Source organism: Ambystoma mexicanum, chromosome 4p (genome assembly GCF_040938575.1).
Source record: "Ambystoma mexicanum isolate Mex_15411 chromosome 4p, UKY_AmexF1_1, whole genome shotgun sequence".
In the NCBI taxonomy this organism is placed as follows: Eukaryota; Metazoa; Chordata; class Amphibia; order Caudata; family Ambystomatidae; genus Ambystoma; species Ambystoma mexicanum.
The window spans coordinates 495,857,279-495,874,115 of NC_090927.1; the positions used below are offsets into that span (position 1 = coordinate 495,857,279).

The 16,837-nt window shown below is 40.9% G+C and overlaps 1 long non-coding RNA gene across 1 annotated transcript in view; it reads left to right on the forward strand.

Moving 5' to 3' along the window:
- Nucleotides 1–5,500: 5,500 nt before the first annotated feature.
- LOC138453316 (uncharacterized) overlaps nt 5,501–16,837 on the forward strand; it is a 278,866-nt gene continuing 267,529 nt past the window's right edge. Inside the window, exon 1 of the long non-coding RNA XR_011260400.1 lies at nt 5,501–5,863. This is a non-coding gene — a long non-coding RNA (uncharacterized lncRNA). The remainder of the gene's footprint in view (nt 5,864–16,837) is intronic.

A 16,837-nucleotide genomic window follows, 5' to 3' on the forward strand; every position in this document is an offset into this window, starting at 1 on the left:
ATATGCAAGCTCCAATCCAATCCTTTCCGCCAAAATTCTATATCATCAATTTACTTAACATTGGCGATTCCCTCTTAGTTACAGAATCACGTAAAACCCAATCAGTGATACAGTTCTTTACATTTGACATATAACAGGACACGCATGATAGACATTTGACAGACTAGACGGACACCAGCTGGACACACACACCTGGCTTCTAATCAATACCCCGACATGGAGTTTAAACAAACCCCCTTAGTGCTGTCTTTAATTGTCCCTGTAGTCTAATTGTCCCCCATTATGTGGGCTCTGAGTTCACGTTTCTTCTGACCGCTATATTAAAGCGCAGGAACAAGGCGAATCCTCTTACTTTTTTATCTAAGGTGTCCTTCCTGGTATCCTTCGTTTTCTCTCGGGTGTCCCCCCGGTAACCACTTGTTTTTCTCTCGGGTCCCCTCCCGGTAACCACGTTTTCTCTTTTTTTTTATACTCTAGTCATTAACCCCTTATATATATATACAGTCTTCTCTACATCTAACTATTTTGTTTTTTCTCTGCCACCCTCCGTTACCTTTCCCTTACTTGTTCTAACGCCTACAAGACATTTGCCAAAGTAATGAGTTTATTGTTTCACTCACCGCTCACATCTTTTCCTCTCTGGAACCTCGGGATCACTGCCCCTCCTTTCCAGCCTCTTGCGGTCTTTTCGTCCAATTGGCTGCCCGTAGGAACGATAAGGGTTATGCTCTGTAAGGCAGGTTCCTTCAGACCCACTGCAGATTTTCGAGTTATTCTATCATTGTCCACGGGAAGCTTCTCAGTCTACTCAGCCGAATGGCGAAAGGACTCGTGATATTGCCGAAGGCCTAGAGCTAATTCGTGCCATCGGTCTATGGGTGCCTTAGTATTAATTAATCAATAGTTGATGTTCGAAACCATCCTCATGCTACCAAATGTACAAGAGAGGCAGAGCGCACTCTGATGGGCCCATAGGTCAGAGCTCACCCTCTAGTACCTGTAAGACAAGATAGCTGCACCAAGTGAGGAATGGGGGTGCAGGATTCACTTACTCCAACACAATTCAATAAGGACAACTCAATAGTTTGGCAAAGAGAAGTCTGTTTAATGACAAGTACAACAAATGGGGAAACAAATGGGAATCCGCAAAACTCGTCATCATTGACGTCTAATTCTACGCGTTCGTCATGCAATATTATTGGTTGGAAAAGGTAACCTAAGTATAGGTGCTATATCTGTATATGGTAACAGAGCATGCAGATTGGATAACTCTTAGCGGGTGGGCGTCTAGGCCCATCCCTTTACATCACACGTGATAGACGTCACTACAAGTACAACGTCCTATTGGTTCTATAGGACCCTAGATTACTTGGTTCATTGTGATTGGGTAGGTTACACCCCTAGGCATAAATCTCCACTTGAATTAGCAGCATGCAGAATGGACACCCAGGTGCCTAGTGCCCCAAGATACACCCTGCCTCCTTTCCATCAATCAGTGCTTTAGGGCTATATGTCAATTAGTTGGCTGGGTATGGCCTCGAAACTGTAGCCTCTTATCTGGAGAAGTTATGGCACCCTTGGTTCTGGGTGACATCAGATGCTGGTAACTCTTCACGCTTGGCTAGTCACGTGTCTGTTCACCGTGAATCTGCTTCAATTCCCTTCTTTTCGAATATTTTCGATTCTTCAGAGGTGCCGCTCCCCTCCCTTCCTTAGGTTGACCTCGAATTCCCAGGCGTGAGCTGCTTCTTTGCTGAGTTTCGATTCCGATCTTCCTTTTGGCTTTAGCAGGAATATGAAACCTGGCCTGGTAGGCCACTGGCCACCTGGGCATACTTCTGCTTACAAAATGGAGTTGCACTTGTATAGTGTGCTTTATTGAGGTAGATATATGGTTGGCGCTTGCCGCTCTATTCTTCTACTAAGCATTGCAAGCAGTACCGTTTTCTTAGCTTCTTGCATTCCAAGCCTATTTACAAGTGTTATCTGGTTGGATACTTACATCTTGTTTTACAGTGATGTTTCCTTACGTTTCAACATAGTCTCCTCTTCTGCGTCCATTACATCTGTTTTCATAGCTACTCGCACTGGCGTGTTATCTTTGGTTGTTGTTTTCGTTCATCCGTGAGTCTGTCCGGGCCTGTGTGTCATTACCACTTGCCATCCATTAGGGCTCTTTGGGTCTCTTCGTGGACAGTCTGTAGGTACTCTTCAGTTCATGTCAGCTGCTGGTACGGTTGTGATATGATATGATAGGTTATTTATAACGCGCTTAATACCCAGAGGTTTCTAAGTGTGGACCCAGGGATCGAACATGTGTTGCTCCGTGTCGTCTTGTTTCCAAATCAAGGACGCTGCCGCTGAGCTATCCTCCTGGGACTTGTCTAAGCGGGTACTGTGCAGCCCATGGTTGTCTGGTTATAGGTGCTTCAACAGGTATTGCTCTTCTAATGTGCACTGGTGCAGCTCTCTGTTGGTTCATCTGCTCCTCATATGTCACATACCTTGGCAAGTACGTTCCTGGTACCTCGAAATGGGGGGCAGGGGTGCAGGCCATGTCTGGGACCTCCTCTACATGTATACCACCTTTTATCTTTTTACAGTTTGCAGATTCAAGAACTGTAGCATGGTCCTTGAGATGTTACTTACTCTGGCCCTTTAACAAATGAATTCATAACATTTTATTGACATGATATACATTTGAGTACTAGTGACATTTTATTAAATGCTGCATGGCATAACATATTCTGGATAGTATGTTAATCTGCATGCCATTTTGTTCTTTTAATATGTAATTTAATTGCATTTGCTGAACTGAAGATTATTATGATTGATTGATCAATTGGCAAAGAAGTATATGTCGGAGAGTGACAGTAGAAGAGGGGGACAGCCACCATAAATGCATTCAATGAGTGTCTTGGGGGAACAGTACTGTTCATGTTTGTGAAAATATGTAGAACATGTAGAGTTACAATTTGACATTGTATTGAACGCCCCTGTGTCTTTTACAACTATAGCCAGCATAGCAATATGAAACAGTGCATACTAGGTACTATATAATTAAGATATAATATATTATAAACTATACTACAATGATATGATTAAAACTATAAATGTTATATGAATACTATATCCCAATACTATTATTCCATAGTAACTCTACCGGTAGCAGTATCTCCCATTCCCAGTTGGGTCCATTGGACCCAATGGTGCATTTTCGGGGCAATTACTGTGCGCTAATACTGCCGGCGGTAATTGTGCCAAAAATTGGCATTTATTTGGCGTATTTATGCTGCTAGACTCGTGATAGAGCCAGCCCTTAAATGCAGTGGTAATACAGTTGCCGCTGCATTAAAGGCTACCGCCCAACTCGCTATGAGGCCATTTGTATTGAACGCTCTTGTGTCTCCTGCAACTTTGGCCAGCACAGCAATGTGAAACAGTGCATACTAGGTACTATACTAGTAGGATATGATATACTATAAACTATAGTATATTTATTCATGTGGTCATCCAAATTGTGTCAATTTGCTATTAAGTGAAGAAAAGGCATTGACAGTCTTAAGGGTAGTTTCATATCAGTTTTATTCACAATAAGAGTTCATGAATTCTAGATTTTGGATATCTTTGTCTTAGAAAGTAACAACTTCTCTTTGTGACTCTTATTTGACATTTATTTGTCACCGCTTGGAAAATATAAACTGTTTGTTGGTATCTCCGTCAATTTAAATTTGTGACCGCTACATGTGTTTCTACAGTGTTGTGCCTGTGGATCATCAGGAGGTTTTTCTACAATTGTTAGGTTATCCATAATTCATTTCTATTTATTTGGAGTCTTTTAGCCTCATTTTCAATGATTCAATTCCATCTTGGTTGGTATTCACCATAAAGATTGACTGTTTGTCAGGTATTCTCTCATCTGGTAAAGATCTGCCCTGGTTTAAGGAAGGTGTAGGATTCAATTACCCCTTCATAAACTATACTACTATGATATGATTAATACTATAAATGTTATATGACTACTATATTACAATATTATTATTCCATGTATACTTTTTTGGATGGAAAGCAAGAGTAGTCACAATAACTTCCAGTAGTGAAGGGAACTCACTATGTCAGAGGAAGTGTGCATGAGTTCAGAAAAATAGACACAGCATGCAGTGGCACCCCCCAAGAGCAACAACGAGGACTCCAGCTGGCACCACCGGCTGACCAGACAACACTATCAGACTGCCACCAAAACCTGCAGTGGTTACACATGAAAAAATAAATGTGGTAAAGCAGCTTCAGATGGACCATATGAAAAGTCATGAAAGTTTGAGGAGAGACTAAATCATGCATTCTGCAAGGGTGGAATTTTATATTTCTGTTGTTCAATTTTCTTTTTTTTAATGTTTCTTTTTTAAGGTGAATTATTTTTCATTGGATACTATTTTTGCATTCTGCTTTTTTTATTTGTTGTTGTAAGGTAAAAGGTTGTGTATTTATTCAGATGCCCTTGATAAAATTGAAATGTTATGTCATGTTTTGCAGCTCTATGAAGTGGCAAGGCCAGTGTCACGCTATCTATGTGAGTGGATGACAGGATGTATGTGTGAGGTAGGGCCTAAGACACGTGAGCTGCAGTAATGCATGTTGTTGTATTCTTCCATACATCTTAATGCTTGACATTCTCTTTTTATGGTGAGTTACATTTTCTATTTTCACCTAATGTAACTGAGTACATGTATTTAATCTAATATATTCATATTCACCCACAAATCCAATGTGTCATACTCATTAACTTCATAACCGCATCACTCTCATCAGGGCTTATACCAATACATGAAACCTCACATTTAATTTCCTTATATATGAACAAACAGAGTCAAAACACATCCAATATCTACATGCACCTACTTCATCATATCACTGCAACATCTATCACATTTTACTATAAAACATTGTTTCATAACGAAAACCATTTCATATCATCAAAGCATATCATGAGCACATATTCCCTATAAGTCCATGTATATATACCTATAAGTCCACAGGTGCCTTGCACCTTTATCCTGAAAACCGTCAAACAGGTTAAATCTACATATCCAAAAGAGCAAAACATTAAAACAGCATCATGTTATCACGTTACCTTTTGCATTTGTTTTTACAAGCCACTTTAAAAGCATTGTGCACTCATATTCCCTCTAGCAGCATGCACTCTGAACCTTCCCAGCCATGCCAGACACATAACCCACTAACACATCAAACATATCCATATACTGCAGCTTCATCTTGAACAATAGTAATACATTTGCACTATACATCCTATATCTTCACACATCGTGAATACCCTTGTTGCACGTACACCAATAACATTTGCTCTAAACTACGTCAACCTGCATTACATCAATACGTGTCATTGCGCCCAGTCCTTAAATTACACATAGATCTTCCACATTACCCAAATGGGCTATACACAAAATGACATCCTAACATTTCATTAATACTGAACAGTGATATCCATAACCTTGCCGATTGTATTTGCAAGAGAATTCAAAATACAATACCTTATGTCCATCTGCTGCAAAAAAAACGCTACGCTTACACCATGCTGCTGTTGACTGATATTTTTCCAGCACAGCAGTAGAATCCAATATTCACAATATGCGCACACGTAGCAATACATCTTCCTGTTTAATCCATCCTCCTCAGCCCCAGATCCTTTACGACACGGCGCTTCCGCACAACTCATCACAGCCACGACGTCCACATGGCCTTTCCTTTAACGTTTTAATAGGACTGCATCAACCGGAGCAAACGAACGCCAAAGAACGCTCAAACCTAAGCGTTCCAGCCTTCACCATCACGCCGGATCATCCAGGTACGTCATCATTTGCTCAGTAGCTCCCGGCCGCATAGAGCTCCATATTACGACCGTTTAACGGTCATGCAGCGCTCCATTTGCACAGTGCTCCTGTTCCAAAACAGACCTACCGTCATATTGAAAACACAACATTGCCTCCACTGGACTGCCCATTTGATTCCTCCAAACTTATTCCATTCATGAATAAGCAGTGCTCCTCTGTATGAACAGCACTCTGCAAACAGCTGCTTTTAAGCAGGGAAGTTTCTCCAGCTTGACCACTACCTCACCAATTGCATCCACAGTGCACACTCTTCTGCATTTCCACTTTAGGCAGACAGTCTTTCACAGCCACATTTCAAGGTTATAACACAGTACCTTTTTTATGAAGCAACGCAGAGGCTCCCTAATTACATCCAAAGTTTTGGCTACCTTCAAGGGATATTTTGTTCCATCCTCAACAGGGTTTATGCCACATCGCATAGAGGGCATTGCTCACTTGTCAACTTAGTTTTCTTGGGCACCATTCATCATTTCTCCTTCTCCATTCAGCGCCATCACCTCTGGACTTCTAACTGCCATCTCTGGTCCTCTTCCAAAAACATCCTCGTCGCCACTTGTAGTATTTGGTTTAATCAGATAGGCAGGAACCAGACTGGAGACAGGTATGTAGAAAAGGATGTTACTTTATTTAGTTATAGGGCAAGCTATAGAAAGGAGGTAGGAGCTCAAGGTATATACATCTTCTCCAGTCATCTCTCCCATCCTGTGTGTACCAAGTGACACTCCTGGAACCTTGGTGTAGTATAAGGTTCCAGGCTACTCAGCTACATTCTGATACTTGCATTGGTGCACTTAATACAAGTCACACACTACATTACATTGAAACTTGCAGGTTAATATCGATTTTTGCTTTCAATAATACATATGTTTTAAACAATAATATTATGGAACACATGTAGAACACAGCTGTTCTAAGAGGAGAACGTGAAAGTCCTGAACATGTCTTTGTTAAGGAAGACATGCAGTCACCCTAAAGTAGTTTTTCTTCTTTTGTTGTTGTGTTCTGATGTGTGTAGTCATTCTGAAAGGTGAAATGCCTTTGAGTTTTCATGAATGAAATAACCATTTTCTAAAAATGAAATGTGCTCAAATGTTTTAACTACCATTTTTGGGGAATATATTATTAATTAAACGTATCATACATCTGGGTTGAATAGATCTTAAACATGCCCCAGCCTCACATGTGCAGAGTGCATACCCACACAGCACTACTGGGTAATGATGCTGTCCGCTACATTGTTGTGATGTGAGTTAGTGGGAGCAGAAGTAACATGTGGAAGGTTTTTCTTCAATTAATGATAATCTGGAATAGTATACGTGTGGTGTTGGAAGTGCTGATTCATCTTTAGCACTGTTAGGATTTCAATAGACGTGTCCTGTTTCCGATGATTTCCCACACTGCATTAAAAAAAGTCCAGAGTTGATACTGTCAGCTGGACAAAACAGATATGCCTGACTGCTTATAGTTGGGAACATCTGATGTTTGCTGTTCCAATAAAGCAAAGGTTTGTCATCTACAGTTAGCTGCATATCACCTTTGGGATACTGCTCAAGCATTCCTCTACTGTTCTTCTTCAAATGGGCATTTGTTCTTTTTTGCTGTATCTTGACACTTTAGTTTGATAATATATCCCGTATATAGTTCTGTGTCTCTGATTGAAGTTGGGGAGCTCCTGTATTAGAACTCAGGGGTCCCATAAGACTGTCATACTGTCCTAATTTGTGACAGCTGGAGATGATGGAGAGGCTAGTGATTTCTACTTTCCTGGAAGTGAGGTTTCTTGTGTGCTGGTAGAGGAGGTGTTACTAGGAATGGTCTGTATGAAGGTGGAAGCAGAGGGAATTTATCGAGTTGATTTTCCAGGAAGATTCAAGTAAGACATATCCCTTTTACATGCCACAACTAGGTCCAGAATACACATCATGTATTTCTACATATCACACCCCCCCATAAAAGGTACAAAGAATAAACAAATAATTGAGTTACTGGGCATTTTTGGCTTGACATAGAACATAAACATTCTCTTAGTCTTTGATTTCTAGCTCCATTGTTATGATCTGTTCTTTCAGCCCATGAACTAGAGGGGTTGCAATACTGATGGTAGTGGTATCATTGGTTACAGCCTGTGCTGCATATTCAAAAAGCACTGTGGATGATACATTGCACAAGGCCCTATTGCATAAGAGTCAAAAACATTGATGATCCTGTTTCACCATTGTGCTGTAGCACATATTCGTTGATAGCTTTTTGCAGTTTATAGAGGGAAGCATATACAGGGTTGAGTTCCATTGGGTGGAATCTTCATGCTTGACGCTTAATTGGGGAAGACTTTGGCAGAATGGCTGAACTAGCACTCTTTTGCTGACATAGTTACATTGTGTTATCACATTGTTTATGTTTTAGAAGGTCCAGTATGCTAAAGTTCAAAATAGTCTGTCCAACAGAAACGCAGATGTATTTGCCTCTTGCCATTGCAGGTAAAATGTTGCCATCATTGTTGCTCAGAATAAAACCAACAGTCACTGCTTTTTTCTAAGTTATCCCAAAACAAAGGCATTGCATTCTGTGGGGATGTTTGATGCTGTGAGTGTCTTCTGATTGACATACATTGAATAGTTACTTGCTAGTGAATTTATTTTCAGTGTGGTAGTGGCACTAGTACCTCAGGTACTATTGGTGATTGCACGACCAATGCAGATTTCCTCAAAAGAAGCCCAATCTACAGTGGCACATATATAGTCTGATGCCTACCCATGGGGGACCTTCTCATTGTCCCAGTAATAATGTGCACAGCAGATGCCATTAATGCTTTTACGATTGTTGCTTAATGTGTGTTTTTGCAAACATCTGGCAATACAACTAAGGATACAATATGTGTGGCTGGGTACCTGTTATTTTGGACAAACAGCTTCAAAATGTTCCTGGAATCCTTCATTGCCACCAAAGAGTATGGCAGGACTTGATTCGACGACATTTTGGCTAGCTTCCCTATGTAGAAAACACATAGCAAAGGAGAGTTTCTGGAGTACTTTTTAGACTTGGTAAAAATATCCTTTCTTCTGGCATTCTTATTGGTTGGTGTCTCAAGAGGCTGTGAACGTGTTCTGGATGTACACATGCCTAGCTCCCTAAGCAATGACCATGAGCAAGCAGGCGTGGCAGCTCTGTGCTACCTGGAGTGTGAAGAGGGCATGAGGTGTGGTGTGGTGGTCATATTTGAATCTGAATGTGCTCTAAACTTTCCTTCCCCATGATCATCTTCTTCCTCCACAATAAGGAATGTTCCTTCAGAAAATGTTCTAGCAGTGAACCCACTTTTACTCTTTTCCTGATGAGCAGGCAGTTCCCATTAATGGCTATTTTCAAGTAATTCAACAGTTACAAGTGCATTGATGTATTCCAATTTCCCACAACAGAGTTTTACAGAGTGTGGACAATGGTTATTGTTCATATCAATGATAAAAATGTCACTGGCCAGTGATGTGGCCTTTTTCACAGTGGCAACGCGAGTGACAGATGTTCCTATTTTGTTGGCAGTGATGGGAGATGTATTGGCCATAAGAGAACCCCACTCTCCTAGATTTGATGGCATGATGTCTTTTGCTTCTAATGTGCTTCTAGCAATGTACACAATGTTGCCCTTCTGTGACTTAATTTCTTTTTCTTTGACATACAATGGCATTTATGTGTACCACAGATGATGTCTGCGTTGTGGTGTTCTTCTCTTGATAAGTTGCACCTGCACTTGCATTTCCAGTGCTAAGAGCAGCAACATAATCACCAGCATCACAAGAGTGCCTCATCGAATCTTGCATTCTCAATTTACCAGGTCGTACTGTTGTCTATAGAGGGACACTGTTGTGATGTAAATGTACATTCATTTATAACACACAAACATCTCACCACCAAAGGGGCATAATGGCACAGAATAACTTCATGTAACACCTAACAGATGTAACTTGAAGGATAGAGTCTGCTGTTACCTAGTGCACACAAAGGGTTTCAATGTTTTCCTAAATTCAACATTTTCTTCCAGGAGGCGGAGTGAGAGTGGCAGGATATACCATAAACTTGCCACCAGAAGACCAGCAGATGCTGACCTCAGATGACGATTTGTGTCTAGTGTCTTAGATTTATCCATATGAATAGAGGCTGTTTATGATGAAAGGGTTCATAGACTCGCAGAAAGCTTTAAATTCTATTTGTTTTGCCATGGGTAACCAATGTAGGTTGCACAGGGCCGAAGAAATATAGTCTCTTCAACTCCACTGAAATAATATTCTAGCCATTGCATTATGGATATATTAAAGTTTGGCCAGAGATTTATTAGAAGACCTAGGCACACTGAATTACAGTAGACTAACTGTATGGTCATCAATTGAATATTTTATCAAAAAGAAAGTAATCCAAGAACCACTTTAGGCATCTCATTTGAACAAAGAAACTACTTGTAAGTTTACTTATCTATGATGGCATAGAAAGGTCTGAATCTATCCAGACACCTAAGTTACAATTTATTTGGGCTGGAATAGGACATGTACCAAGCTACAACTCTGGCGGTAACTCGCCGATGCTAGCAGCGGGTTGTCGCCGGAATCATAACACTGTTTCTGCCGACTGTGATCCCAGGGTCACTGGGACATTACAAGTCCCATTGGACTCCATGGGAATGGGGACACAGAAGGACTGGCACCGTTGCTAATCGTGCCGGTGCTTCCATGAAAACTCTGTGGGTGGGTGCCATTACTCTTGGCAGGTCAGACCTGCCTGGTGCTACGGTGACCGTCCACAGAGTTGTAATGTGGTGGTCCGGAAATGGTGCTGGTACGGTGAGACCAGCACCCTTATTTCCAGACCACCACAACTGTAATGAGGCCCTAAATCCGGTCGCTGCTGTTTCAGTTAGGCAAATCTAAAGGGCCATCATTTGAAGGCTGAGCAGTGTTTTCATTACAGATTGAAATCTCTATGTTCTCAACATTTAATTATTTAATTGTAGATGATTCATGTCCATCCATTTCTTGACCTGTTTCTTGCAATATTTGAAGTCTAATACTGCTGATTTATTGAGGTTCCCTAGTCAAAGAATAAGCTGCAAACATATAGAAAGTTATTCATACCCCCCCATATTAGCTTAGCCAATGACGTCATATAAAAAATACAAATATTGAAGAGCAGAGGGTGGAGAGAGGAGCGTTGAGGGACTTCACAGGAAAAAGGTCTCTGTGCGGAAAAGAAAGTTGGGAGGCGAGTCAAAAAGGATTCCAGCCAATTCCATGCATTACTCCCAGCAGAATGTCATAAATGAAATGTCACAGAGAGATCTAGGAGGACAAGGACACCAGTGTTTCCTGTATCCAACCAAGAAATGAGGTCATCCAAAGCAGCCACTTATACACATGCAGTATTTCTGCCAGGTCAAAAAGGTATGCAGTCTTTCCATTAGAAAAAGTTCCATCAAAACTTTTTCCATCAAATTCTTTGCAATGGCCCTCATTACAACCTTGGCGGAGGACCATGGTGCTATTAGCACCATGGTCCATGCCGCTAAGGTTACGATTCCGCCATGGTGGATGGCGGAATTACCGCCCCATTACAAGGTGAGTGGGGCGGTAATTCCCCATTCACCAATGGCCCCTTCCCCATTCCCATTTTTGCCCCATAGGGCATAATGGGAATGGGAAAGGCGATAATTACGGCACCGTAAATTACGGTTGCCGTAATTATCGCCAAGGTCCCTTAGCGGGTTGGTTTTTAACGCCTGCAAAAAGCAGGCGTTAATGTCACCATCCCGCTAAGGGACCTTGTAATCAGGCGGTAAGTGTTTAACGGCGCCGACGCTCTTTACGGCGCCGTTAAACACTTACCACCTGGGTTGTAATGAGGGCCAATGAAAAAAAGTCCATCAAATGCATATTTCTGAAGGGTAAAGGGTTAATTTTGTATGGGGTGGGTTTCTAAAGGTTCAAAACAGGGGCTGTGGTGACCCCCTACAAGATAAATATTTTTAAAAATGCATTCAATGGACTTTTTTTCATTGCACAAAATGCAATGGAAAAATGTTTCGATGGAAAGTTTTCGATGCAAAGACATGTAACCAGTCTGAAACAGGCATGTGCTTCATCGAGCCAGCCCACTGCTTTTGCAAATTGTTGAAGCTGGGCAGTGACTTCAGCTTCAAACAATTTACTGAGGTAGCTGTGAAATTCACCATAGTGTGCTGGATCGAGTGGATCCAAGGTAGTTTCGGGTAGTGGATGACCTCTACTCACATAATAAATTTGAAAACTTTCCCGGAAGCCAATGAGTGTTTGATAATTAAGCAATTAGACTAGAGCAGGTCGGCCAGATCTGGTGGAAAAGGCCCAGGACCCAAGCTAACGATGGGCCCAAGTGTCATTACCGCCTCATCTGACCCACCAGTGAGGGTGTTATTGCTATAAGCATTCAAAATGTTTAACCAGAAAAACCTAGGTTCTAACAACAATGTATTTTGTTTAAATGAATGGGACACCTTGCGGCACCCCATTCATTCAAAGAAAATACTTACTTAAGATGGCTGCCATGGAGCTGGAAGACAGGGCTCGATGCAGAGCCCCCTGCTATTCTGCAACCCTAGAGGCTATAGCGGTGGCAGCACCTCCACCAAAAGCAATCAGGTAAATGTGGTCAGGGGCAGGGAGGAAAGGGATGGAGACAGAAAGGGGGTTAGGGAAAGATGGTGGGGCGAATGAGAGCAGGCTTCATGTTTCCCGGAATGAGGGCTTGAACTATGGGATTCAGCCTGCTATCCGAGCAACCTGATTGGCTGGCTCCCACACCCATTGTGCTAATCTGCCTTAAGTATGGGGCTACACAGGAATGCAGCTCTTTCAAAAGCCAGGTGGGGTATGGGTCAAAGGGAGAACATATAGCCTATACTTTTCCCATGTGATGCGTTTTCAACAGGAAATCATCTTTTGTGGGCTGAACGGGTCAAAAAGTACTTCTGAGGGGAGGTTGACAGCTACTTCCATTTCAATTGCATTCCTATCACCTTGAAGGGCTGTGTCCAGTAGCTGATCTCTGATCTTACTGATTTTTTACTTCAAAGTACTGTGGCAGCCCCTCATATAGTTCTTTTGATGTTGGTGTCTGACTCTTTAGAGAACATGGGGCATGAAGTTCAATTAGTACATGGAATAATTCCTCAGTTCTGTTTGGACTAATAAAGTTCCAATCATAGTAATAGAGCCTTGTAGTCTTTCTGAGCATTTTCCTGTAGACATATAGTTGGCTCATATATCTGTGTCTATGACTGGGATTCTTGTTTTCCTCCAAACTCTTAAGTTTTCTAACCGTTTTCTTTGGCTTTTAAATTCTGATCAATCAAAGATGTCTCTTTGCCTGGTTTGTTTTTATGAATCTCTTTGTAGCTGGGGCAAAACATTTGATTTGCAATTTTCCATTGAAAATGTTGAGGACAGATGGGTACTTGCCTTGGTATTGAGCTACCAGATTTTTTACACAAGAGGAGAATACTTATGCCTAATCGGATCCCATTCGGTCGGTTTCTCACAGATTAAGGAATCATGCAAATTGATACTAAAGGGAATTATGGCACAATCAATTCAAGGAAGAAACTTCAAGTTAATTATTTCCAGCTGGTTATAAAGATCTTAGAGACAATCCGGAATATGTCATTCTGATTTTGTAGGATGTATAATGCATTGTGTCAGTCAAAATTCTCTCATAAACTCCATCACTGTGGTTGTGCCACCCATGGGGTAGTCAAACCACAAGTTCAAATTACCCAAAACGATCAAATATGGCAATAGAGGGACAAGTTGCCCAATCACATTCCCAAGATCGAATACAAACTGGGACACAGATTTAGGGGCATCATAAACTAGAAGAAAGTCTAAAGATATATTTAGAGTGATATGACACATTTCAAGGCAAGTGTTTCCACACCAGTCGAAATGAAGATGTATTTTTCCTCATATTTAGTTTACTGTTAAATACGATGGCTGCCACACCTCACATTTTACCTGTGAAACTGTTTGGGCACAGATCGTTTAAAGCTGAATTTGAGTTTTTCAACAGCCATGTTTCTGTAAAACACAGACGGTTGAGATTCAAATCTGTTATCAGATTGTGTATACAGGCATGTTTTTTTTTTAACTGCAGAACATGCGTTAAGCAAGGCACCTTTATTACATGTTTCGGGTTCTGCTTGATGTGCAACAGCACTATTCACTATATGGACTTCGTCCATTCCGTTATTCATAACGCCAAGATCAAGTTTATCTAGCAAAGAGACAAATATCTCTTCTCAAACAAATTCATGCAATGTTTTTGCTTTCCATGACTTGTAGTAAGTACAGTAGGATTTATTGTGGATCTTCCGGTGTACATTTCACAATTCTTGCACAGTCGTCCAATTCTTGTCTTATACCTGAGACACTGTAAGTGTTGTAAGGAGTATTTGTGGCATTTCTATGAAGGATGAGGATTTGCAAACAGAACTGGTCCGAGCTGTGTAAGTAAATGTTGTGCACAATTGGTGGAAATTGGAAGAGAAGATTGATTGTTAAATTTGCATAGCAATTTACTCCAGATGTGTTGCTGAATTTAAATGGACCAGCGAATTCTGTCTGTGCATCGTTTGATGGGCCTGCAGAATTTGTTTGAGAAGAGATATTTGTCTCTTTGTTTTCTGATGGATGTGCAGTTGAGTTTCTACTACACAGTTGTGTGGTTGTATTATTTGATGGAGAAAGAGTTGGTCATTTCTTCAGTGGTATTTTCTGGAGATCTGTTGTTGATTCTGTTTGAATTACTTTTTTTTTAAGTTACAGGGTACATATGCAGGTGGGGGTGTTCGGTGAATAGAAGCTGTTGTATTCTAGGATGCAAGGAATGTCAACGTTGCCTTTGTTTGCATCAAAGTTAACTAGGAATAGACCATTGAGTGTACGCAGATGTGAAAGTGTAACGTAACTCATACCTTCACTAAAAACTGTACTGCCAATGTCAACCAATGCGTGATCTAGGGTTAGACCTTGCGATTTGTGAATAGTGACAGCATGTTCAAGGGATAGAATTAATTGTTCTCTGCTTACGTACATGTCTTTGAAAAGAAGGAGACATGCTATTGTGCAGCCAAGTTTTTTTAACTCCTGCAAGTTTGTCAAAGTGGATATTGACAAACCCAATGTTGTTGTCATCTGGATATGTTTGGAAGCCAACAACTGTACCAATTGGTCCATTGAGTAAACCTTGTTCTACATCAAGGTTATGTTTTAGAATTACTCTTCAATTTAGGCTCGAAGTTCATATTTTCTCCATTCCAGAAGTGTTGGAGATAGACTTTTTCGAAGCTATTTAGTCGTGCTGTTGCTTGTTGACACATAGGCAGTGTCATATGGTGCACTTCTACTTTGTCTGTGGAGCTGATATGCATTATGGGTTCATTTCATTTTTTAACATTGTCTCGTTGAATTGACTACAGCTTGCAAGGGTTGGCATTAAGGAAATACATTTTAGATTTTGTTGAGTTCACTGTTCCATGACATCAAGAGTAGATGTCTTTCGCCCATACAGCTCATGGATTAGTCTACTATTTAAGATGGATTTTGCATCTTTAGTAATCAGACCAGTTCTAATGCTTTTTAAAATGTTAGCATAGATGAGGTCTGCAGACTGACGTATGTTTTGAGTTAGTTCTCTGTACTGAAAATGTTGCCAGAGATTTACATTTCCAATGCTGCCGAGTGTGTTATGGCATTGTTTGTGTCCTAATGTTTGAAAATAAGTTGATCTTTTACTGGTGTTAACAATAATGTGTTTTCCTCCAAACAGTTCTTCATAGTTGGTATTTAGGACTTCTTGAATTCTTAGATGAATTAAAGCTAACATGAGGTTGTAAACCATGCTTACTTCATCTAATTGGGTACTTTCATTTGCTTAAGAATTTTGCATACTTCAGTAGCAGATTCTGCTGATAATTTGTAGTATTTTAATTTTGTTTTGGTGTTCTACTGGAAGGAGCAGTAGTCAGTGTATAGTTACACCTCCTTTGTTGTAGGCAGCTAAACCTGTTGGTGACTGTTACAACAGCTGAAAGGCAGTTGTTTATTACATTTTGTAGAAATGAGCTGATTATTTAAATTAAGAATGTGTTACCAAAACCAGCTTCACTAACTTGCACACAGGAGCAGAGGATTAACATTTTTACAGTTACAAGTCTTAGTTTCATGTTTGAAACCATGTTCAATTTCTTTACTGACTTCTAGATAAATGATGAGTTTTTCATTTAGCTGTGATTTGAGCACTGACAAGTCTTCTTCAGATTGTTTGTATTGATACATAGTATATTCCACCTCAGTCATGGCTATTTCTGCTTCATTTCGAATGAGTGGTGCTCAAAGTAGTTCTTGGCATCCTGTAAGGGAGGCTGACTTCCCTCAGGAGTGTCTTTATCTAGTTGAGCTTCAATATCTTCCTCTGTTAGCATTCTTTGTCCAACAGTTGTTTGTATTGTTTGCAATTGACATGTGTAATACCGCTTTCATTTTCATAGAATGCTGCTTAAAATGAGTCATAGGGCCTCATTACATGGAAGGCAGTAGCCATGGCACTATTAGTGCCATGGCTACCCCCTTACCGCCGTCGGAGGCCGGGTTCCCGGAATAGGGATTTACCGGCATACTCCGACCTATGTCAGACCGGTAAGTCCCCATTCCAGGAACCATTCCCATTTGAACACCGATAGGGCTCAATGGGAATGGGGAAGGAGCAAATAACGGTACCACAATTTGCGGTACCGTTATTTGCACTGAAGTCCCTCAGCGGGTCCTGTCCTTAACGTGTGGTCTGACCACACTTTAAGGAAGGGACATGCTGAGGGACCTCGTAGTAGGGCGGTGGGGATTACCGGCACCGGT